Source organism: Populus nigra, chromosome 11, assembly GCF_951802175.1.
Source record: "Populus nigra chromosome 11, ddPopNigr1.1, whole genome shotgun sequence".
Classification (NCBI taxonomy): domain Eukaryota; kingdom Viridiplantae; phylum Streptophyta; class Magnoliopsida; order Malpighiales; family Salicaceae; genus Populus; species Populus nigra.
The window spans coordinates 8,695,948-8,721,136 of record NC_084862.1 but is presented as its reverse complement, the minus strand read 5'-3'; positions in this window follow the sequence as shown (position 1 = coordinate 8,721,136).

Sequence of the window (25,189 nt, the reverse complement as noted above, 5' to 3'; positions counted from 1 at the left end):
TTGATATTGAATTGTTACTGTCCAACTTCTCAAGATTTTTAACTATATCTAGAGTTATAGAACTCAATTTAAAAGCGACATGGGTCTCGCTGGAAAGCTAATACACGAGGCTACAAGTTCTCTGAAGGAAGGACAACCCAGTTCTGCCTCTAAGGCAGGCAAAATTGCTCATCAACAAACAATAGACTGTTACTGTCTTGATATTGAATTGTTACTGTCCAACCTCTCCTCAGATCTTTAACAATATCTAGAGTTATACAACTCCATTTAAAGGGAGATAGGTCTCGTTGGACAGTTAAGACAGGAGGCTGCAAGTTCTTTGAAAGAATGAGAACCCAGTCCTGCCTCTAAGACAGGCAAAATTGCTCATCAACAAACATTGGACTGTTACTTTCCAATTGTTACCGTCTTGATATTGAATTGTTACTGTTTGGCCTCTCCTCAGATTTTTAACTATATCTAGAGTTATAGAACTCCATTTAAAGGGAGATGCGTCTCGTTGGAAAGCTAAAACAGGAGGCTGCAAGTTCTTTGAGAGAAGGAGAACCCAGTCCTGCCTCTATGACAGGCAAACTTGCTCATCAATAAACATTAGACTAATACTGTCCAACTAGTACTATCTTGATATTGAATTGTTACTGTCCAACATCTCTTAAGATTTTTAACTATATCAAGAGTTATAGAACTCAATTTAAAGCGAGATGGGTCTTGTTTGAAAGCTGATACACGAGAATACAAGTTCTCTGAATGGAATGCACACCCAGTTCTGCCTCTAAAAAATGCACAATTACTCATCAACAAACATTAGATTGTTATTGTCTAACTGTTACTGTCTTGTTTTTGAACCATTACTGCTGACTTTTCCTCAAATGTTTAACTATATCTAGAGTTATAGAACTCCATTTCAAGTGAGGTTGGTTGCGTTGGAAAGCTAAGACACGAGGCTACAAATTCTCTGAGGTAGGAGAACCTAGTTAAGGTTCTAAGACAGTCAAAATCATTCATCAACAAACATTTGGACTCTTACTGTCCAACTGCTACTGTCTAGTTTTTGAACCGTTATTGTCTGACATGTCCTCATATTTTTAACTATAGCTAGAGTTATAGAACTTTGTTGCAAGCGACGTTGGTTGCATTAGAAAGCTAAGACACGAGGCTACAAGTTCTCTGAAGGAAGGAGAACCCAGTTCTGCCTCTAAAACAGTCAAAATCGCTCATCAACAAACATTTGGACATTTATTGTCCAACTGTTACTGTCTTGATTTTGAATTGTTACTGTCCGACCTCTTAGATTTTTACCTATATGTAGAGTTATAGAACTCCATTTAAAGGCGGATGGGTCTCGTTGGAAAGCTAACAGAGGAGGCTGCAAGTTCTTTGAAAGAAGAAGAACCCAGTCCTGCCTCTAAGACAGGCAAACGAGCTCACCAACAAACATTGGACTAATATTGTCCACCTAGTACTGTTTTGATATTGAACTGTTATTGTCCGACCTCTCCTCAGATTTTTAGCTATATCTATTGTTAAAGAATTCCATTTCAAGCGAGATGGGTCTCATTGGAAAGCTAAAACACGAGGCTCCAAGTTCTCTGAAGGAAAGAGAACCCAATTCTGCCTCTAAGACAATTAAAATCGCTCATTAACAAAATGTGGAGTGTTACTGTCCAACTGTTACAGTCTTGTTCTTGAATCGTTACCGTCTGACATCTCCTCAAATTTTTAACTATATCTAAAGTTATAGAACTCTATTTCAAGCGATGTTGGTCGCGTTGGAAAGCTAAGACACAATCTACACGTTCTCTGAAGGAAGGAGAACCCAGTTCTGCTTCTAAAACAGTTAAAATCACTTATGAACAAACATTTGGGACTTTTACTGTCAAACTGTTACTGTTTTGTTTTTGAACCATTACTGTCTGACATCTCCTCAGATTTTTAACTATATCTAGAGTTATAGAACTCCATTTTAAGAGAGGTTGGCTGCGTAGGAAAGCTAAGACAGGAGGCTACAAGTTCTCTGAAGGAAGGAGAACCTAGTTCTATGTCTAAGAGAGTAAAAATCGCTCATCAACTAAATGTGGATTGTTATTGTCCAACTGTTACTGTTTTGTTTTTGAACCGTTACTGTTGACCTTTCCTTAGATGTTTAACTATATCTAGAGTTATAGAACTCTGTTTCAAGCGAGATTGGTCATGTTGGAAAGTTAAGACACGAGGCTACAAGTTCTCTGAGGTAAGAGAACCTTGTTCTGCTTCTAAGACAATCAAAATTGCTCATCAACAAACATTTGCACTCTTACTGTCCAACTATTACTATCTTGTTTTTGAACCGTTACTGTTTGACCTCTCCTTAGATTTTTAACTATATCTAGAGTTATAGAACTCCGTTGCGAGTGACATTGATCATGTTGGAAAGCTAAGACACAAGGCTACACGTTCTTTGAAGGAAGGAGAACCCAGTCCTGCCTCTAAGACAGACAAACTTGTTCATCAACAAACATTGGACTAATATTGTCCAACTAGTACTGTCTTGATATTGAACTGTTACTAACCGACCTCTCCTCAAATTTTTAACTATTTCTAGAGTTATAGAACTCCATTTATAGCATGATGGGTCTCGTTGAAAAGCTAAGACACGACGCTACAAGTTCTCTTAAGGAAGGACAACCCAGTTCTGCCTTTAAGGCAGGCAAAATTGCTCATCAACAAACATTGGACTGTTACTGTCCACCTATTGCTGTCTTGATATTGAACTGTTACTGTCTGAACTCTCCTCAGATTTTTAACTATATTTAGAGTTACAGAAATCCATTTAAAGTGAGATGGGTCTCGTTGGAAAGCTAAAACAAGAGGCTACATGTTTTTTGAAGGAAGGAGAACACAGTTCTGCCTCTATGACAGGCAAAATTGCTCATCAACAAATATTGGACTGTTACTGTCTTGTTTTTAAGTCGTTACCATCTGACCTCTCTCCTCAGATGTTTAACTATATTTAGAGTTATACAACTTCGTTTCAAGTGAGGTTGGTTGTTTTGAAAAGCCAAGACAGAAGGCTACAAGTTCTATGAGGTAGGAGAACCCAATTATACTTCTAAGACAGTAAAAAATGCTTATCAACAAATATTTGGACTCTTATTGTCCAATTGTTACTGTTTTGTTTTTGAAACGATACTGTGGACCTTTCCTTAGATGTTTAACTATATCTAGAGTTATAGAAGTCCATTTGAAACGAGTTGGGTCTCGTTGGAAAGCTAATAGACGAGTATACAAGTTCTCTGATGGAAGGAGAACCCACTTCTGCCTCTAAAACAAGCAAAATTGTTCATCAACAAACATTGGACAGTTACTGTCCAACTGTTACTATCTGGATATTGAATTATTACTGTCCGACCTCTCCTCAGATTTTTAACAATATCAAAAGTTATAGAATCCATTTAAAGCGAGATGGGTCTCGTTGGAAAGCTAATACACGAGGCTACAAGTTCTCTAAAGAAAGGAGAACCCAGTCCTGCCTCTAAGACAGGCAAAATTGCTCATCAACAAACATTGGACTGTTACTGTCCAACTATTAACGTCTTGATATTGAATTGTTACTGTCCGGCCTCTCTTAAGATTTTTAGCTATATTTAGAGTTATAGAACTCAATTTAAAGCGAGATGGCTCTCTTTAGAAAGCTAATACACGAGGATACAAGTTCTCTTAAGGAAAGAGAACCCAGATCTGCCTCTAAGGCAGACAAAATTGCTCATTAAAAAATATTGGATTGTTACTGTCTTGATATTCAATTGTTACTGTCCGACCTCTCCTCATATTTTTTACCATATCTAGAGTTATAGAACTCCATTTCAAGCGAGATGGGTCTCGTTGGAAATCTAAGACACGAGGCTACAAGTTCTCTGAAGGAAAGAGAGCCTAGTTCTGCCTCTAAGACAATCAAAATCACTCATCAACAAAAATTTGGATTGTTATTATCCAAGTGTTACTATCTTGTTTTTGCACCGTTAGTGTCTGATCTCTCCTCAGATTTTTAACTATATCTAGAGTTATAGAACTCCATTGCAAGTGAAGTTGGTCGTGTTGGAAAGCTAAGACATGAGGCTACAAGTTCTCTAAAGGAAGGAGAACCTAGTTCTGCCTCTAAGACAGTCAAAATCGCTCATCAACAAAAAATTGGATTGTTACTGTCCAAGTGTTATTGTCTTGTTTGTGCACCGTTACTGTCTGATCTCTCCTTAGATTTTTAACTATATCTAGAGTTATAGAACTCTGTTGCAAGTGAAGTTGGTCGCATTGGAAAGCTAAGACACGAGGCTACAAGTTCCTTAAAGGAAGGAGAACCCAGTTCTGCCTCTAAAACAGTCAAAATCGCTCATCAACAAAAATTTAGACTGTTACTGTCCAAGTGTTACTGTCTTGTATTTGAAGAGTTACTGTCTAACCTGTCCTCAGATGTTTAACTATATCTAGAGTTATAGAAAACTGTTTCAAGCGAAGTTGGTCACGTTGGAAAGCTAAGACATAAAGCTACAAGTTCTCTACAAGAAAAAGAACCCAGTTCTGCCTTTAAGACAGTCAAAATCGCTCATCAACAAAAATTTAGACTGTTACTATGCAAGTGTTACTGTCTTGTTTTTGAACCGTTACTGCTGACCATTTTTCAAATGTTTAAATATATCTAGTGTTATAGAACTCTGTTTCAAGCGAGGTTAGTCGCGGTGGAAAGCTAAGACACGAGACTACAAGTTATTTGAAGGAAGGAGAATCCAGTTATGCCTATAAAACAGTCAAAATTGCTCATCAATAAACATTTGAACATTACCATCCAATGGTTACTGTCTTGTTTTGGAATCGTTTTTGTCTGATCTATCCTCAGATTTTAAATAATATCTAGAGTTATAGAACTCCATTTCAAGCGAGGTTGGTCGTGTTGGAAAGCTAACACACAAAGCTACAAGTTCTCCAAGGTAGGAGAACCAAGTTCCGCTTCTAAGACAGTCAAAATCAGTTATCAACAAACATTTGGATTGTTACTGTTCAACTATTACTGTCTAGTTTTTGAATCGTTACTACGCTCTCCTCAGATTTTTAACTATATCTAGAGTTATAGAACTCCATTTCAAGCGAGGTTGGTCACATTGGAAAGTTAAGACACGAGGTTACAAGTTCTCTAAGGTAGGGGAACCCAGTTTTGCTTTTAAGACAATCAAAATTGCTCATCAACAAAAATTTGGACTGTTACTGTCCAACTGTTACTGTCCGGTTTTTAAACCGTTACCGTTTGATCTCTCCTCAGATGTTTAACTATGTGAAACCCTGGAAATTTATAATTTAAATATGCAGATGCGTAAACCCTCATGTAAACGTAAGACTGAAAGTGGTAATATTTCAACGAGTGATGGAAACCAAGATTACAAATAATAGATAAATAAAGATATATAATGGAAAAGATGACCTCCATAAAATGAATTTTGATTTAGAATTAATAAGGACAGAGAAATTGGTAATGTGTTTTGATGGATAAAATAATGAGAAAAATAACAAAATATTTCTAGGAAATAAGTGAGGTAATAAAGAATACATTATAATAAAGGATAATGCAATGAAAAGGGTAGGACTGAAGGTGCAAACACCAATTAGAATTAGTGATGTTATTTTAAAACAGTAATAAGCCCGATAAATAAATAAAGGTGGAAATTCTAAAATGAATATATTCCAAAATAATAAAATGACCTTAAAGGGTTAGAAGGACATATATGATTTTATGTGAAGATTGAACAAGAAAAATCTAGATTGTTTATGAAAAGTCATGAAATGACCAATTTTACATTAGAAAGCAAAGCTCTCAATCCAATCGTCGAATCAAGATGAAATTTTGTATGAAGTCTATTAATATGTTTTCCTACCTTGGTTAAAGATCGCATCCCAATCACAGTTCAGTAAAGACTAGCGATTCAAGCAGAAATAAACCGGATAGTTTACATGAAAAATAAAAAAAATACATAAAGGCATAAATGAGGGACATAATTGTAATTAGAGGAAAATGTACATTTAAAACATCCAAAGGCCACCAGTTCAAGGAAAAAGAAAAAAAAAAGAGAAAAGAGGTAGAGACAATGGAGAATTCGGCTAGAGAGAGGGGTGTAGAATTTGGAAGAAACAATAATACTCGGTGGCCATATCTCTATAATCCACCATTGGATCATGTTGAGTATTGGATATATTGTTCTTCTCACACTCCTCTACTAACTGACCGGAGGGATTTGAAGGACCACAATCCGTTTGACAGAAATCATCATCTGAACGTTTCTAGAAAACAAAAGGAAATAATTTTGCAGAGCAGTTTTGGTCGCCGACCGATTTCTCTCTCTTCCACCGTTGGATCATGCTCATTCTTGGATACGTGGTGCGCCTAGAAGTTACCTTCATTCTTGCAAGGTTTCATGCATGTTGAACAGTAGCTTGCCCATTTTCAAGTAAGCTCGGCTTTCTTCAAATCTAGGGAGATTTAACCGTTGGATCATTATGATTTTGAGATATATTATGCACAACTCTATGATATATAGTCTGGCCGTTGGGTTTGAAACAATAAACAGAGGTGGATGACTTATTACCTTTTGAATCTATTGCTAGTTTTGGCAAAATGTAGTAAGCTTGATTAAATACATGTTTTGATGAAATTAGAATTGTGTGGGTGTAGGTTTTATGGAAGATGTAATGGTAAAATATGTTCTTGTTATTAGTATTATTATAGATTAATTGTGTATTCTTTATATGAGGGGAAGAATGATTATGGTGTAAGAATAGTAAGGAACATTGCTATATGAACATGTTGATTGAATAGTAATTATAATTGTGACTTGCACCTTCTCTTTTTTATATACGTTGAATAATAAAATACTTTATCATAAATGTTACCATATTGCGTTAGAACAGATATTAGATCGTCGAACGCTTAAATGTTGACAAATGGTTAATTAGCTTCGGCTAATGGCACCCGAATGGATGACCGGGACGAACGAATGACTAGCTTTGGCTAAAGGCATCCGAATGGATGACCGTGACGAACGAATGACTAGCTTCGGCTAATGGCATCCGAATGGATGCCCGGACGAACGAATGACTAGCTTCGGCTAATGGCATCTGAATGGATGGTCGGGATGAACGACTGATTAGCTTTGGCTAATGACATCCGAATGGATGGTTGAGACAAATGAATGATTAGCTTCAGCTAATGGCATCCGAATGGATGACCGGGATGAACGAATGATTATCTTCGGCTAATGGCATCCGAATGGATGGCCGGGACGAATGACTGACTAGCTTTGGCTAATGGCATTCGAATGGATGGCCAAGACGAACGAATGACTAGCTTCGGCTAATGGCATCCGAATGAATGACCGGGACGAACGATTGATTAGCTTTGGCTAATGGCATCCGATTGGATGGCCGGGACAAATGAATGATTAGCTTTGGCTAATGGCATCCGAATGGATGGTTGAGACAAATGAATGATTAGCTTTAGCTAATGGCATCCAAATGGATGACCAGGATGAATGATTGATTAGCTTTGGCTAATGACATCCAAATGGATGGCCGGGACAAATGAATGATTAGCTTCGGCTAATGGCATTTGAATGGATGACCGGGACGAATGATTGATTAGCTTTGGCTAATGGCATCCAAAGTGGATGACCGGGGTGAGTGAATAGTTAACCTTAGCAAATGATGCCTTAAGAGGATAGCCGGGTTTAAGATTATGGTTGATTGCAAGAATTGGTGCATCTATATGTACTACAAGTTATTTATACCAAGTACATGAAGAAATTATAAATGTTAATGCTTCATTTAACTACCAGACCATTTAGTTATCATTATTATTATTATTAAGTAATTGCATTCTCTTAAATGTTTTGTACTGCAACAGGAACGTCACACCAACGAGATGTCTAGGAAACCCGATACACGGGAACCTACTTTTGCAAGGAATCATGTAGATGCATTCTAAATCACAATGTATTACCGGATTGATTGGCTAACAAAAGAGGTTAGCTAGAGGCTGGGTAATTCATATGGAATTACTAGATTTAGTGGTAACCGAGGAAGGTTAACCAAATGTGTGGGTAATTATATGAAATTACCAAAATTATTGGCAATCAGGATGAGTAGCCGGATAGTTAAGTTTTGAAGAGATTATGTGAATTAATTTATTGAAGTTAGAAGTAGTAAATTCTAAATGTTATGAGTAAAATAATTAAAATATGACTAAGATATTGAGTAAATTAATTAATTTGGTTATTAGGTAGACACAATGACTTGGAGATTGGAGGGGAATTGATAGATAATTGGTTACCATAGTGTGGGTGGACAAGGATACATTACAATGATACTTAACGCCATAATGACGGTGGCTAAGGGCATAAATTGATACTTAGCACTGTGATGATGGTGACCAAAGTTATGTGAAGGATGCTTAGTGACCGTAGTGTCGATAACTAAGATTGTGTGCGAATGATACTTGGCAACCGTGGTTACAATGCATCTGATGTTAATAGGAAAAATGAAAGGGGTTCGGCACGAATGGAAGAATCAAATGGTATTGATTAACTATTCCGGGTCGAGAATAGTTAATGATATCAATAGGTCACATTGGTATTGACAACCATTTCTGGTGTGATTAGCTACTCTAGGTAAGGAGGCTAATGATGTCAAGGGTTCTTGACATCGACAATTTTGATGGTAAACCAGATATGAATAAGATTTAATTAACTATTCTAAGGAAGGAATAGTTAATGATACTGATTGGTTGTATTGATATTGACATGTGAATATAATTGATTAGTCTAGCCCAATATTAGAAGACTAATGATACTAATAAGATTTATTAGTTTCAGCGATTACATTTTAACAACAGATTCAGAAAGGGAATATATGGATTAGTCATTCCAAAAGAATGAGATAAGCTAATGATACCAAGAGAGGAATATCTTGGTATTAAGTGAGAATTGATTTATAAGGAGATAGTGTTCGTAAACCGTTGAGTTGTGTTGAGATTTCCAAAATGGAATTATTCTTGGCAAATGAGATAGGATATTAGATGGATATTGGTAATAGATGGAAAATATATGTTGTAAACCGTTGGATCATGATCATTCTTGGATATGTGGTGCGCCTAGATGTTACCTTCATGCTGGACGGTCGAGATCGGAAAATATTTCTCCGGCAAGGTTTCATGCATGTTGAACAGTAGCTCGTCCATTTTCAGGTAAGCTCGATTTTGTTCAGATCTAGGGAGTTTAACCGTTGGATCATTATGATTTTGAGATATATTATGCACAACTCTATGATATGTAGTTTGACCGTTGGGTTTGAAACAATAATCAGAGGTTGATGACTTATTGCCTTTTGAATCTATTGCTAGTTTTGGCAAAATATAGTAAGCTTGATTAAATACATGTTTTGATGAAATTAGAATTGTGTGGGTGTAGGTTTTATGGAAGATGTAATGGTAAAATATGTTCTCGTTATTAGTATTATTATAGATTAATTGTGTATTCTTTATATGAGGGGAAGAATGATTATTGTGTAAGAATAGTAAGGAACATTGCTATATGAATATGTTGATTGAATAGAACATGTTGATTGAATAGAAAGCTAACTTGTTGGTTGTGTGGATATAAATGGGGTGGAACCATGAAGAAATTGAAATGAAAGAAATTTGGAAAAAATAAAACATATTTAAAGCTAGCTATAAGTGTTTTTAGCAAATGGTTAGTTAATGAAGGTTGTCATGGATCCCAATTAGTAGGGTGAAATTATTGTTGTGATAATGATCTGAGAATATTAATTGTTAAGGTTTGCCATATATGTTTAATCGCACGAGGAGAAAGCGAAAGAAAATGAATAGCTCATCATTTTGTTGTATTAATAATAATAATAGGAGAAAGCTCAAAAGGAATGAGTTTCCTTATTTTGGTCTAATCTTGCTATATTATAGAGGTAGGGAAATTGTTTGAATGTTTTGCTTCAGGATTGGTTTGAATTTGTGATTTAATGATGCCAAATGACCTTGGATGATGTTGATTTTGCATGAAAATAAGTTGGAAGTTGAAAAGGATTTCTAAGGAATGAAAATCGTCGCTGTCCAAAATTTTAGCTATAAAGAAGGGGCTATTGTGATTGTTGATTTTGAGCCTTAAAACAAAATAATTTGGAGTTGGTTTCTTCATAAAAGTTGTATCTCTATGTTTAGCCTTTCATAGAGATAAATCACACCCAAAACTGAGTTTTACAACTTTAGTTATGATTAAGACACTAGATAGTGTTCTGGGTTGGTTAAGCTTAATTGATCGGAATTAGACAATTTTTAATCGTTGCTTGGAATTGTTGTTGAGTGATGGTTTTGATAACAAAATTATAAGAATGAATATAAACATTAAAATGAGTAAGAGTATGAGATCTTAAAGAAAATTCCTTGTGATTAGTTTAAGAATACTAGTTGAATGAGAATTAAATGAAGATGTGATGTTGGTTGTATTGTTGATAACAATTGAATCCCTAGTGATACAAGGAAAGCTGTGGGGACTGGACAATTGCATGGAGTGGCAGCACGTGCACCTATTCTAGGTAGGTGACTTGCACCTTCTCTTTTTTATATACGTTGAATAATAAAATACTTTATCATGAATGTTACCATATTGTGTTAGAACAAATATTAGATCATCGAACGCTTAAATGTTGATAAATGAATGATTAGCTTCGGCTAATGGCATCCGAATGGATGACCAGGACGAATGACTGATTAGCTTTGGCTAATGGCATCCGAATGAATGGCCGGGACAAATGAATGATTAGCTTCGGCTAATGGCATCTGAATGGATGACCGGGACGAACAAATGATTAGCTTTGGCTAATGGCATCTGAATGGATGGTCGGGACAAATGAATGATTAGCTTTGGCTAATGGCATCCGAATGGATGACCGGGATGAACAATTGATTAGCTTTGGCTAATGGCATCCGAAGTGGATGACCGGGGTGAGTGAACGGTTAACCTCAGCAAATGATGCCTTAAGAGGTTAGCCGGATGCTAGGTAATTCGTATGGAATTACCAGATTGATTGTGGCAACTAAGATGGGTTAGCCGGATTTCTTGGGTAATTAAGAGAATTACCAGGTTTATTGGTTAACAAGCAAGTTAACCGAATATGGGGTAATTCGTATGGAATTACCGGATTGATTGGCTAACAAAAGAGGTTAGCTGGATGCTATGTAATTCGTATGGAATTACCGGATTGATTTTGACAACCAGGTGGGTTAGCCAGATTTCTTGGGTAATTAAGAGAATTACCGGGTTTATTGGTTAACGAGGAAGTTAACCGCATATGGGGTAATTCGTATGGAATTATCGGATTGATTGGCCAACAAAAGAGGTTAGCTGGAGACTGGGTAATTCGTATGGAATTACTAGATTTATTGGTAACCGAGGAAGGTTAACCAAATGTGGGGGTAATTATATGAAATTACCAGAATTATTGGCAATTGGGATGAGTAGCCGGTTAGTTAAGTTTTGAAGAGATTATGTGAATTAATTTATTGAAGTTAGAAGTAGTAAATTCTAAATGTTATGAGTAAAATAATTAAAATATGACTAAGATATTGAGTAAATTAATTAATTTGGTTATTGGGTAGACACAATGACTTGGAGATTGGAGGGGAATTGATAGATAATTGGTTACCATAGTGTTGGTGGCTAAGGATACATTACAATTGATACGTAGCACTGTGATGATGGTGACCAAAGTTATGTGAAGGATGCTTAGTGACCGAAGTGTCGATAACTAAGATTGTGTGCGAATGATACTTGGCAACTGTGGTTACAATGCATATGATGTTAGTAAGAAAAATGAAAGGGGTTCGGCAAGAATGGAAGATTTAAAGGGCATTGATTAATTATTCCGGGTCGAGAATAGTTAATGATATTAATAGGTCACATTGGTATCGACAACCATTTCTGGTGTAATTAGCTACTCCAGGTAAGGAGGCTAATGATGTCAAGGGTTCTTGACATCGACAATTTTGATGGTAAACTAGATATGAATAAGATTTGATTAACTATTCTAAGGAAGGAATAATTAATGATACTGATCGGTTTTATTGATATTGACATGTGAAATAATTGATTAGTCTAGCCCAATATTAGAAGACTAATGATACTAGTGAGATTTATTAGTTTCAGCGATTACCTTTTAGCAACAGATTCAGAAAAGGGAATATATGGATTAGTCATTCCAAAAGAATGAGATAAGCTAATGATACCAAGAGAGGAATATCTTGGTATTAAGTGAGAATTGATTTATAAGGAGATGGTGTTCGCAAACCGTTGAGTTGTGTTGAGATTTCCAAAATGGAATTATTCTTGGCAAATGAGATAGGATATTAGATGGATATTGGTAATAGATGGAAAATATATGTTGTAAAAGAGGTTTATGCCTAATTTTATATATCAAAAGACATTTCGTAGAGATTATTGTCTGTCATTGTTATTGCTTGTTACTGTCTTTTATAATTATGTGTACATGTTAATTTCTATTTTCAGGTCCATCAAGGTCGTGTCAAGAGTGATACTAGTTTAGTTTGTCTTTTGCTTTTGACCATGTAAATTATTTGTAAATTAAAAGTCTTATCTCCTAAAACTTGAGATGTAATATCAATCTGTAAATCTGAATGTATGCCTTTAATCTAATGGTTCAAACTCTAAGTACTTATTTAACCATGCATGTTTATAGTTGAAATTGAATCTTTCATTTGAACTACATTATATGATGTTATTGAATAAGACGTGTTGTGTTGATGATAATAAGTCGGGTTGGGACCTAGGACGATTGGGTCGTAATTGAGTTATGAGGAGATGTGAGATATTAGAAGTGTAAACAGGGTATATGTCGATAACTTGGGACCTCCCAGTATAGGGGAGACTCTACCGAAATTTTGGTGGAAATTTTGGTGGAACCTGTATATCAAAAAAAAAATTACCTGAAAATTTCCAATGTATCGCGAAAAAGAATGGAGAAAAATCGGGGTTGTTACAAACTATATCTAGAGTTATAGAACTCCGTTACAAGTGAAGTTGGTCGCGTTGGAAAGCTAAGACACGAGGCTACAAGTTCTCTTAAGGAAGTTCTGGCTCTAAGACAGTCAAAATCGCTCATCAACAAAAATTTGGACTGTTACTGTCTAACTATTACTGTCTTGTTTTTGAACCGTTACTGTCTGACTTCTCCTCAGATTTTTAACTATGACTAGAGTTATAGAACTCTGTAGCAAGTGAAGTTGGTCACGTTGGAAAGCTAAAACACGAGGCTACAAATTCTTTGAAGGAAGGAGAACCCAGTTCTGGGTCTAAGACAGTCAAAATCGCTCATCAATAAAAATTTGGACTGTTAGTATCCAACTGTTACTGTCTTGTTTTTGAACAGTTACTGTCTGACTTCTCCTCATATTTTTAACTATATTTAGAGTTATAGAACACTGTTTCAAGCGAAGTTGGTCGCGTTCGAAACTAAGACACGAGGCTACAAGTTTTCTAAAGGAAGGAGAACCCATTTCTGCCCATAAAACAGTCAAAATCGCTCATCAACAAACATTTAGACATTTACCGTCCAACTATTACTGTCTTGTTTTGGAATCGTTATTGTCTAAGCTATCCTCAGATTTTAAACAATATCTAGAGTTATAGAACTCTGTTTCAAGCAAGGTTGGTCGTGTTGGAAAGCTAAGACATAAGGCTACAAGTTCTCTGAGGTAAGAGAACCCAGTTCTGCTTCTAAGACAGTCAAAATCACTTATCAACAAACATTTGGACTGTTACTATTCAACTATTACTGTCTTGTTTTTGAACCGTTACTATCAGACCTATCTTCAGATTTTAAACAATATCTAGAGTTATAAAACTCCGTTTCAAGAGAGATTGGTCACGTTAGAAAGCAAAGACAGGAGGCTACAAATTTTCTGAGGTAGGAGAATCCAGTTCTGCTTCTAAGACAGTCAATAGCGCTTATCAACAAACATTTCGATTGTTACTGTCTAATTGTTACTCCCTTGTTTTTGAATCGTTACTATCTGACCTGTCCTCAGATGTTTAACGATATCTAGAGTTATAGAACTCTGTTTCAAGCGAGTTGGGTCTCCTTGGAAAGCTAATACACAAGTATACAAGTTCTCTGAAGGAAGGAGAACCCAGTTTCTGCCTCTAAAACAAGTAAAATTGTTCATCAACAAACATTGGACTGTTACTGTCCAACTGTTACTGTCTTGATATTGAATTGTTACTGTCCGCCCTCTCCTAAGATTTTTAATTGTATCTAGAGTTACAAAACTCCATTTAAAGTGAGATGGGTCTCATTGGAAAGCTAAAATAGGAGGCTATAAAGTTATTTAAAGGAAGGAGAACCCAGTTCTGCCTCTAAGACAGGCAAAATTGCTCATCAACAAACATTGGACTGTTATTGTCCAACTGTTACCGCCTGGATATTGAATTGTTACTATCCGACCTCTCTTAAGATTTTTAACTACATCTAGAGTTATAGAACTCCATTTAAAGCTATATTGGTCTCGTTGGAAAGCTAATATACAAGGATACAAGTTCTCTGAAGGAAGGAGAACCCAGTTCTGCCTCTAAAACAGGCAAAATTGCTCATCAACAAACATTGAGCTGTTACTGTCTAATTGTTACTATCTTGATATTGAATTGTTACTGTTCGATCTCTCCTCAGATGTTTACCTATATCTAGAGTTATAGAACTCCATTTGAAGTTAGATGGGGCTCGTTGGTAAGCTAAAATAGGAGGCTACAAGTTCTCTAAAGGAAGGAGAACCCAGTTCTGCCTTTAAGACAGGCAAAATTGCTCATTAACAAATATTGGACTGTTACTGTCCAACTATTACTGTCTTGAAATTAAACTATTACTGTCTGACCTCTCCTTAGATGTTTACCTATATCTAGAGTTATAGAACTCCATTTGAAGTTAGATGGGGCTCGTTGGTAAGCTAAAATAGGAGGCTACAAGTTCTCTAAAGGAAGGAGAACCCAGTTCTGCCTTTAAGATAGGCAAAATTGCTCATCAACAAATATTGGACTGTTACTGTCCAACTATTACTGTCTTGAAATTAAACTATTACTGTCTGACCTCTCCTTAGTTTTTTTAACTAAGACAGAACACGAGGCTACAAGTTTTCTAAAGGAAGGAGAACCCAGTTCTATGTCTAAGACAATCAAACTTGATCATCAACAAACATTGGACTATTACTGTCTTGATATTGAACTGTTACTATCCTACCTCTCCTCAGATTTTTAACTATATCTAGAGTTATAGAACTCCATTTAAATCAAAATGGGTCTTGTTCGAAAGCTAATACACGAGGTTACAAGTTCTCTAAAGGAAAGACAACCCAGTTCTGCCTCTAAGACAATCAAAATTACTCATCAATAAACATTGGAGTGTTACTGTCTTGATATTGAACTGTTACTGTCCGATCTCTCCTTAGATTTTTACCTATATCTAGAGTTATAGAACTCCATTTGAAGTGAGATGGGGCTTGTTGGAAAGCTAAAACAGGAGGCTACAAGTTCTCTGAAGGAAGGAGAACCTAGTTCTGCCTTTTAGACAGATAAAATTGCTCATCAACAAATATTGGACTGTTACTATCCAGCTGTTACTGTCTTGATATTGAACTGTTACTGTCCGACCTCTCCTCAGGTTTTTCACTATATCTAGAGTTATAGAACTCCATTTTAAGCGAGATAGGTCTCGTTGGGAATCTAAGACACGAGGCTACAAGTTCTCTTAAGGAAGGAGAACCCAGTTCTGCCTCTAAGGCAGGCAAAATTACTCATCAACAAACATTAGACTGTTACTATCCAACTATTACTGTCTTGAAATTGAACTATTACTGTATGACCTCTCCTTAGCTTTTTAACTAAGATAGAACACGAGGCTACAAGTTTTCTAAAGGAAGGAGAACCCAATTCTATGTCTAAGACAATCAAACTTGATCATCAACAAACATTGGACTATTATTGTCCAACTATTACTGTCTTGATATTGAACTGTTACTACCCTACCTCTCCTCAGATTTTTAACTATATCTAGAGTTATAGAACTCCATTTAAATCAAGATGGGTCTTGTTAGAAAGCTAATACAAGAGGTTACAAGTTCTCTGAAGGAAAGAGAACCCAGTTCTGCCTCTAAGACAATCAAAATTACTCATCAATAAACATTAGAGTGTTACTGTCTTGATATTGAACTGTTACTGTCCGACCTCTTCTCATATTTTTTACTATATCTAGAGTTATAAAACTCCAATTAAAGGGAGATGGGTCTCATTGGAAAGCTAATACATGAGGCTACAAGTTCTCTGAAGGAAGAAAAACCCAGTTCTGCCTCTAAGACAATCAAAATTACTCATCAATAAACATTAGACCATTACTGTCTTGATATTGAACTGTTACTGTCTTGATATTGAACTGTTACTATCTTGATATTGAAATGTTACTGTTCAAACTTTCCTTACCTTTTTAACTAAGACAGAACACGAGGCTACATGTTTTCTAAAGAAGGGAGAACCTAGTTCTGCGTCTAAGACAATTAAAATTGCTCATCAACAAACATTGGACTTTTACTGTCTTGATATTGAACTGTTACTGTCTGACCTCTCCTCAAATTTTTAACTATATCTAGAGTTATAGAACTCCTTTTAAAGCAAGATGTGTCTCGTTGGAATTCTAAAATAGGAGGCTATAAGTTCTCTAAAGGAAGGAGAACCCAGTTCTGCCTTTAAGGCAAGCAAAATTGCTCATCAACAAACATTGGACTGTTACTGTCCAACTGTTACTATCTTGATATTGAACTGTTACTGTTCGATCTCTCTTCAGATTTTTAACTATATCTAGAGTTATAGAACTCCATTTCAAGGGAGATGGGTCTCGTTGGAAAGTTAATACACGAGGCTCTAAGTTCTCTGAAGGAAAGGTGGGCAAAGTTGCCAAAGGTGAAAAACAAAAAAAAAACAAAAAAAAAGAAAAGGAAAAGAAGAAGAGTTCCTTTATGTTGAAAGAGCTTGAAATCAAAAGAAGTTAAGCATAGGTGATTAAAGATAGAAAATTTATGTGCTTTGATGGAATATCTTGTTTGAAATATCATTTTTTAGAATGCTCTACTTTCTTTGGTTTGAACCTTTTCTTTTACTATTTTTTACCTCACCTTAACCCTAGCCCTATTACAACCGGAAAATAAGACATGTTGATTCATGCATTGCTTGTAATATGTTAGTAATGGAGATGGGATTGAAGAGCAAGCTTATGGTTGAACATATTCATTAATTGAATTTTAGAGATTTAAACACATAAGCCCTAAACACGTAAGTGTTCGAGTGTATATCAATGAGAGGACCTATTACTTTGGCATGACATAACTTTCATTTAAATCCAGACGATTATTTGAGTTTTGAAGTTTGCATGTAAATAAACTCATGAAAATTTATACTCTTTATCCTTGATTGTATTCTTGTTTATAATGCATATATTCTTGGAAATTAGTCATATTGATTTGATTTAATTTAATTTCAATTTGATTTTACCTATCCTTTCTCGAGGACAAGCAAAACTTAAGTGTGGGGGGTATTTGATGCAACCATATTATTTGTTAGTTTCACACACATTTAACTAGTGTTTTGCCTATGTTTTATATATAAAATGCCTTGATATTATTTGTTTTATGTTTTGAAGGCACTTTTGGATTAAAGATGCAAAAAGGAGTAAATTGGAGGTAATTGGCAGATTTCACCTTCAGTCGATGTTTTGTGCAGAGCGTGAGCTCTAGAGGTCGAAATAAAGTGATTCTAGTGGCATTAAAAAGATAACATCCATAACTTTCTGGACATCTAAGGCAAGAAAATAAAATAAAGAACAACATGGAAATCACAGCCTTCAAAGTCAAATCTCATAATCTGCCAGTGTTGACCTTCGGCCATTCCAACTTGAATATCTGGAGCTATAGAAGTCCAATTGATACGAACTTAATTTTGTTGGCTTCCTGACTCAAAGAACTATCGCTCTAAATTTCAACCAAAAATGATGTCATGTGAGGGAGATATGTTTTTTCAAAGATGACAACTGAATTCTGCTAATACTTGTAAATGTTTTCAGGCATTCATGATTATAACTTATGTTAACAACAAATCAAGTTCCTTTCATAGCTCAGGTGTCGGTTATACCATACAGTATGGGCTATGAAAGTCCCAAGTATTTGTTGTACCAAGTGTTATACAACATAAATCTAGATTAACCATTTAACAAGCAAAGTATTAAAAGTGAATAAGATAGCAAATATAAAGCATGTTAGTATCCAACATTAAAGTCCATGTTCAATTTATATTATACTTATTCTTACACCATTAGTGTACCCTTTTCACCTTGACATAATTAACTTAGCTAGACATAATGAAAGAAAGAGACATAAATAAACAAGGAAAGGAAATGAAAAGCATAGGGAATTCCTACTCGGTGATGAGGATGTGTGGTCGCTCGTACTTGAGTATCGGCTCAAAAGGGCCATAACTTTTGATCCGACTGTCTTGGGGTAGCTATGGAATGACTGCTCGGAGACGAGGATGTCTGGTCGTCCGTACTTGACTATCAGCTCAAAAGCGCCATAACTTTTGATCTGATAGTTGGATCTAGCTCAAATGTTTACAAGGGTTTCCAAAGGCTGTTTTCATTGGGGTAGCTATGGAATGGCTTCCCGATGACTAGGATGTATGGTCGGTCGAATAGCTATGTAATGCCTACATGGTGACAAGAATGTCTGGTCGCCCGTACTTAAGTATCCACTCAAAAGCGCCATCACTTTTGATCCGACAGTTGGAGCGCGGTCAAACATTTACAAGGGTTTCTAGAAGCCGTTTTCATTGGGGTAGCTATGAAATGGCTTCTCGATGATGAAGTTGTATGGTCGGTCGAATAGCTATGGAATGCTTACTCGATGACAAGAATATGTGGTCGCTCGTACTTGAGTATCGGCTCAAAAGTGCCATAACTTTTGATCCGACAGTTGGATCGCACTCAAACGTTTATAGGGGTTTCTAGAGGCTGTTTTCATTGGGGTAGTTGTGGAATGGCTTCTCGATGACGAGAATGTCTTGTCGCCCGTACTTGGGTATGATCTCAAGAGGGCCATAACTGTTGATCCGACTATCACGCTCAAAATTTTCCAGAAGTTGTTTTCCTTGAGGTAGCTAGGGAATGACTACTCGGGGACAAGGATGTCTGGTCGTCCGTACTTGAGTATCGGCTCAAAAGCACCATAACATTTGATCCGACCATTGGATCATGATCAAACATTTACAAGGGTTTCCAGAGATAGTTTTGCTTAGGGTAGCGATGGAATGGCTACTCGTTGATGAAGATGTCTGGTCGGTCGAATTTGAGTATTGGCTCAAAAAGGTTATAACTTTTGATCCAACCATTGGATCTCGATCAAATTTTTACAAGGGTTTCTAGAGGCTGTTTTGCTTGGGGTAGCTATGGAATGGCTTCTCGGTGACGAGGATATCTGGTCGCCCGTACTTGAGTATCGACTCAAGAGGGTCATAACTTTTGATCCGTCCATTGGATCTCGCTCAAACGTTTACAGGGGTTTCCAGAGGCCGTTTTCATTCGCGTAGCTGTGGAATGGCTACTTGATGACGAGGATGTCTCGTCGCCCGTGCTTGAGTATCGGATCAAAAACACCATAACTTTTGATTCGATAATTGGATCGCGCTCAAATGTTTACAGGGGTAGTTATGGAATGGCTACTTAATGAGGAGAATATCTGGTTGGTCAAACTTCAGTATCGGCTTAGAGGGGTCATAACTTTTGATTCGACCGTTGGATTGCGCTTAAAAGTTTATAGGGGTTTCCAGAGGTTGCTTTCATTGGGGTAGTTGTGGAATGGCTTCTCGATGACGAGGATGTCTGGTCGCCTGTACTTGAGTACCATCTGAAGAGGGACACAACTTTTGATCCGACCGTTGGATCGCGTTCAAAATTTTCCAGAGGCCGTTTTCCTTGTGGTAGCTAGGGAATGACTACTTGAGGACGAGGATGTCTGGGCACCTGTACTTGACTATCGGCTTAAACGCGCCATAACTTTTGATCTAACAGTTGGATCGCACTCAAATGTTTACAGGGGTTTCTAGAGGCTGTTTTCATTGGGGTAGCTATGGAATGGCTTCTCCATGACGAGGATGTCTGATCAGTCGAACTTTAGTATGGACTTAAAAGGCCATAACTTTTCATTTGACAGTTGGATGGCGCTGAAACGTTTATAGGGGTTTCCAGAGGCTGTTTTCATTGGGGTAGCTGTGGAATGGCTTCTCGATGACAAGGATGTCTGGTCGCCCGTACTTGAGTACTAGCTCAAGAAGGCCACAACTTTTAATCTAATTGTTGGATCGCGCTCAAAATTTTCCAGAGGCTGTTTTCCTTGAGGTAGCTACGGAATGACTACTCGGGGACGAGGATGTCTGAACGCCCGTACTTGAGTATCAGCTCAAAAGCACCATAAATTTTGATCCGACCACTGGATCTCATTGAAACGTTTACAAGGGCTTCCAGAGGTAATTTTGCTTGGGGTAGCGATGGAATGGCTACTCGTTGAAGATGTCTAGTCGGTCGAACTTGATGATGTAACCATATTATTCGATAGTTTCACCCTCATTTAACTAGTGTTTTGCCTATGTTTTATGTATAAAATGCCTTGATATTCTTTGTTTTATGTTTTGAAAGCACCTTTAGATGAAAGATGCAAAAAGGAGTAAATTGGAGGTAATTGGCATATTTGACCCTCAGTCGATGTTTTGTGCAAAGCGTGAGTTCTAGAAGTCGAAATGAAGTGGTTCTAGTGGCATTAGAAAGCTAATATCCATACCTTTCTGTAAATATAAGACAAGAAAAATAAAAATACAAAGAGCATGGAAATCACATCCTTCAAAGTCAAAACTCGCATTCTATCAGTGTTGACCTTTATCCATTCAAAATTCAATATCTGGAGTTGTAGATATCCAATTGATACAAACTCAATTGTTTTGGATTCCTGACTCAAAGGTTTATAAACTCTCCAAATTTCAGCCAACAACGATGTCATATGAGGGAGATATGAGTTTTCAAATATGACAACTGAATTCTACCAGCAAACAGGTTTCGTGAAGAAACAAATCCAAATTACATCCCAAAGCCTCCAAACCGACATCCAAGTTTTAATTTCAGCAATTTAGCTCCTCAAGTAAATCAATCCAGAAGGTTAAGAAAGGCAGCCACCAACCTCAAACCACCAACCACAAACCAGCCGCCAGCCACCAGCCGCCAGCCGCCTTCACACTACCACCATCTATTGATGTTCACACTTGAACTTTGGTTTTTCTTACTTACAATTTGGGTATAAATAGGCAGCTAAGTTTATGCTATAAAGAGAGCCAAGAGGGAAGGAAAGAGAGCCAAGAGTGAAGAGATAGCCAAGAGAAAGGGAAAGAGAGTGCAGTAGAACAAAAGAAAGAGGGGTGGCAACCATAAGAGAAGAAACACAAACTCTCCCCTCTACAAATCAGAAATCATGTATTCTTTCATCTTTAAGAGTAGTTGTTCAATAGATATGCAAGGCTAAGTTCGTTTTCTTGGTTTCAAGGACACAAACACCTTTAAATTTGAAGAACTGTGAGATTTATTCTTCCATTTATTTTCATTTTGTATTATGAATGAGTATGTTTGTTTTCCTATGCATATTTTCTATGATTTTTTATCTTAATTGCTAGAGCGGACTCTAAGTTATTATTGCGAACAATCTATTGCTAAGTTTGATATTAAAACCGGAGTTGTGGTATATAAACTTGTGAAGCAACTAAGCTTGATAATTGTAGTGGAACTACGTTATTAAACTTAGGGAGAACATTCGATCAAAGCAACACAAGCTGACAACTTGGTTGTTAAGATTAATGAATTTATCTAGATCTTAAGGCTGCCATTAGATTAAATCATTAATGCGGACACTGTGATTGTTTGTTGGTTAGGGTTAGTTATACGGCGGATCCGTTAATTAACCAACATTAAGAAAAGATAAAAAATTTAGAATATAAACTGGAGTTTTGTTTCAAGGATCGGTTCTGATTTCTGTAGGTGGATTTGTGCTTGCGACCAAGATTTTTTTTCTTGATAAGTTTTGATTTTAATTGATTTTGTTTGCTAGTTTAATTTCTTTCATAGTTTAGATCATTACAAATCAAAACCCCCCCATTGCATAACGTATAACATAAAAATATGAGCTAAACCTTCCTCGTGGGATCGACCCCTTGCTTGCTCTATACTATCTTGTGTGTTTTAAGCTAGGGTAATTAATTTGTGCGACCGCGACATCGCAACACTTGACTATCGGCTTAAAATGGCCATAACTTTTCATATAACCGTTGGATCTCTCTCAAACGTTTACAAGGGTTTTCAAAAGCTGTTTTTGTTCGGATAGCTATGGAATGCCTACTCGGTGACAAGAATGTCTGATCGCCAATACTTGAGTATCGGCTCAAAAGCACCGCAACTTTTGATCCGATAGTTGGACCACGCTCAAACGTTTATAGGGGTTTCTAGAGGCTGTTTTCATTGGGGTAGTTATGGAATGGCTTCTTGGGGACGAGGATGTCTGGTCGGTCGGACTTGAGTATCAGTTTAAAAGGGCCACAACTTTTGATCTGATTGTTGAATCGCGCTAAAAATTTTACAGGGGTTTCCAAAGGTAGTTTTCATTAGGGTACGTATGGAATTGCTACTTAGTGACGAGGATGTTTGTTCACTCGTACTTGAATATCGACTTAAAAGCGCCATAAACTTAAAAGCGCCATAACTTTTGATCCGACAGTTGGATCATGCTCAAACATTTACAGGGGTTTCCAAAGGCTATTTTCATTGGGTTAGCTATGGAATGGCTTCTCGATGAGGAGGATGTTTGGTCGCCCGTACTTTAGTATCGACTTAAAAGCGCCATAACTTTTAATCCGACAATTGGATCTCGCTCAAATGTTTACAGGGCTTTTCAGAGGCTGTTTTCATTGGGGTAGCTATGGAATGGCTTCTCGATGATGAGGATGTCCGGTCGGTCGAACTTGAGTATCGGCTTAACATAACTTTTTGATCCAACCGTTGGATCGCGCTCAAAATTTTCCAGAGGTTGTTTTCATTCGGGTAGCTGTGGAATGGCTACTCGATGACGAGGATGTCTGATCTCCTATGCTTTAGTATCGACTCAAAAGTGCCATAACTTTTGATTCGATAGTTGGATCGCGCTAAAAATTTTCCAGAGGCCGTTTTCCTCGAGGTAACTAGGGAATGGCTACTCGGGGACGAGGAATTCTGGTTGCTCGTACTTGAATATCAGCTCAAAAGCGCCATAACTTTTGACCCGACTGTTGGATCGCGCTCAAACATTTACAGGGGTTTCTAGAGGTAGTTTTGCTTAGGGTAGCGTTGGAATGGTTACTCGGTGACGATGATGTCTGGTTGCCCGTACTTAAGTATCAGCTCAATAGGGCCATAACTTTTGATCCGTCCATTGGATCGCGCTCAAAATTTTCCAGAGGTTGTTTTCCTTAGGGTAGTGATTAGTACTTAAAAGTGCATTTTTATCAAGGTTTTATATCATCATTTTGCACTTGAAGTATCAATAACTCCTTAACTAAAGCATGTTTTATAATAACATATCTAATTACATAAGATACCTTTAATTTATGGTAAATGTTCATCTTAAATGCAGGCCTATCACATAAATGAAAGAATTGATTGATGAGTTGAAGTACTGAAATTGAAAGGACAAAAAGATGGCCAAAGAGATGCTGGTGCAGTCCAAATTGGAACACAGTTCGGTAATTGGGTCATATCTGGAGCTGTAGATCTTGGATTTAGGTCCATTTTATATGGATGGAAAGATAAGACATAGGCCTACAACTTTCATGTGGAACCCAAGATTTAAAATGGCCGTTTTCAAGTCCAAATTGTAGCAACAACAAAGAAGTCCGAATCTGTCCTGCAGCCCAGACACTGTTCAGTGTTCAGCCCATATCTCAAGTTCTAGAAGTCCAAATGATCTCAAATTTTTACCCTGGAAATATGAGACAATTTCCTAGAACTTTCATGATTCAAGTTTGTTCAAATTATGACGTCATCAATGACGTTTCTGGCAGACAAGAAGATAAGAATTGTCACCAAGTCAAGATGTGGCCACCCACTCATCAATTAGTCAACAAATCAATAGTTCCGAATTTTGGCCTATAAAAGGAGGCATTTGCCATGTATTTAGGCATCTTGGTGTTCAGATCAAGATCATGCTCTTGCTTTCTCTCTTTGTATTGCTTATGCTTTGCTTTCATTAATATTAAGTTTATGCCTTTCATTTCCTTTCCTTTACTTAGTTAACTTTTATCTTACTTATGTTCTTATCTTGTTTATTTATGTTTCTTTCTTTCATTATGTCTAGCTAAGTTAATTATGTCAAGGTGAAAAGGTTACATTAATGGTGTAAGGATAAGTATAATATAAACTCAACATGGACTTTAATGTTGGATACTAACATGCTTTATATTTGTTATCTTATTCACTTTTAATACTTTGCTTGTTAAATGGTTAATCTAGATTTATGTTGTATAACACTTGGTACAACAAATACTTGGCACTTTCATAGCCCATATTGTATGGTATAACCGACACCTGAGCTATGAAAGGAACTTGATTTGTTGTTAACATAAGTTATAATCATGAATGCCTGAAAACATTTACAAGTATTAGCATTATTCGAATAAGATAGCTAATGTAATCGTGTTAACAATTTATAATCTGATTGGAACCTCCTTGTGTGTGGTTTCTAATTGAATAATAAGGGTTTATACTATACTTGTTTGAAATACCATTAGTGGATCCTCTAACCTTGACATTTGTTGTTATCATTGTTTAATCCTTACGTTAATCTTCCAACTCAAAGTTCTCATCAACTTCTTCTTCTTCTTCTTCTTCTTTATTATCATTATTAATAGTATTATTGGTGCTATTACTAGTATTACTACTACTACTACTACTACTACTACTACTACTACTACTATTATTGTTGTTGTTGTTGTTACTA